Source organism: Canis aureus, chromosome 23 (genome assembly GCF_053574225.1).
Source record: "Canis aureus isolate CA01 chromosome 23, VMU_Caureus_v.1.0, whole genome shotgun sequence".
NCBI classification, from domain to species: Eukaryota; Metazoa; Chordata; class Mammalia; order Carnivora; family Canidae; genus Canis; species Canis aureus.
Genome location: NC_135633.1, coordinates 5,649,166 through 5,650,995, shown reverse-complemented (window position 1 = coordinate 5,650,995; position 1,830 = coordinate 5,649,166).

The window sequence follows — 1,830 nt, the reverse complement described above, 5'->3', positions numbered from 1 at the left end:
CAAACATAAAAAAAAAAAAATGGAACCAGGTGGAAGAAATCAAAGACCAATATATCTTAATATCTGAGAGAAAGTGTGGCCTCACATTTAGTACTTACTATAGTCAGTCAATTTAGTAGAAGGAATGTGATAACTCAGGGACAGCAGCTCCTATGAGCCCTTCTTAATGGATACAGGAGAGGAGGCTATGGCTGAGTTAAAAGAACAATAGTACAGTAATGTTAAGCATTTAGTTTGGGGGAACTGGTTGTAAAAATCATCAATAAACTTAATTAATTAACTTAACCCATTACATAACCAACAAATCCAAAAAACATTTAATTAATTAATTAATTAATTAAATCCATTTACATATCCAACTAAGAAAAAATATTGCTGAAGAATTATGTTTGTAGAGGAAAATATAAATGGTCTAAATCACCACAGTTTGTAGGAATAGAATAACTAACTCACCTGGAGGGTAGCAGAAAGGAAAATAATAAAGTCTCAATTCTTATAGCAAAGAGCTTAAAACATTCTAAAATTGAATCATGTAGTTCATTGTGACTTCTTTTAATTTTCTTCAAGATCTTGAATTATAGAATGGCCATCTTGAAATATGGTACCCTACTGGAAGTAAGCAATTATCTAAGTCTGTAATGTCCAGTTCAGTACCACATGTGGCTACTGAGAAGTTGAACTGTGGCTCGTCTGAAATGAGATGTCCTGTAAGTGTAAAATCCACACTAGATCTCAAAGACTTGATTTGAGAAAAGAATCTCATTAAATATTTTTATATTGATATAGTACTTTAATAAATATTTTGTTTATTTGAGAGAGATCATGAGCTGGGGGCTTGGGTGAGGGTAGAGGGAGAGGGAGAAGCAGGCTTCTCGCTGAGCAGAAAGCCTGATGTGGGGCTGGATCCCAGGACTCTGGGATCATGACCTGAGGTGAAGGCACATGCTCAACCGACTGAGCCACCCCACCCAAGCACCCTTGATATAATATTGGCACGATAGTATTTTGGATATACTGGGTTATGTACAATACATATTAAAATTAATTTCACCTTTTATTTTTTTATTTTATAGAAATATTTTTTATACTGTTAAATGTGATTACTAGAAAATTTAAAACTACACGTGTTCCTCACATTATATTTCTGTTGGATAGCATTTGACTTAACACTTGATATATTTACTTTATATATTTGTTAACTTGTAGGGTTGTACTTTTTAAAGAATTTTCTTGGATATATATATTGTATATATTGTATGTATATATATGCATATATATGAGTATATATATATTCATATGAACCAAAATGATCCAACATAAATATAATAAAATCATATAAATATTAAATATGTATACTTAATATCATATAAAACTATTAAATACAAATAACAAAGTATATTAATATGTTCTTTGTTTCCAAACTTGATATGCTTGTAATGTAATACTATGGCAATATTTTATTTACTAAATATTGCTTAGAAATGTATTGGTAAGAAACAAAACTAATAGCACTTTAAACATGTGGCTTATGTTATTATTTAACTTTTAAGATTTTTTTTACTGGCTTCAGAATTATTATTGATCTGCTTCTTCATTTTATGTATTTTATTTCTTGGATAATGGCTCCCATCATTATTTTCTCATTATTTCTGAGATACTGACTGTATTAAAAGCTCATTACTGTTTATAACCACTGTTTGAGTTTTTTCTCTCAGCCAAATTCTCAAAGAAAAAAAACTGTATTTTTGTATCCTATATCCCTTCCTTAGTGGTTGAAATGTTGTGAATCCCCTTCACTTCCATCACTTTAATAATGCAAATTGCTTTCAG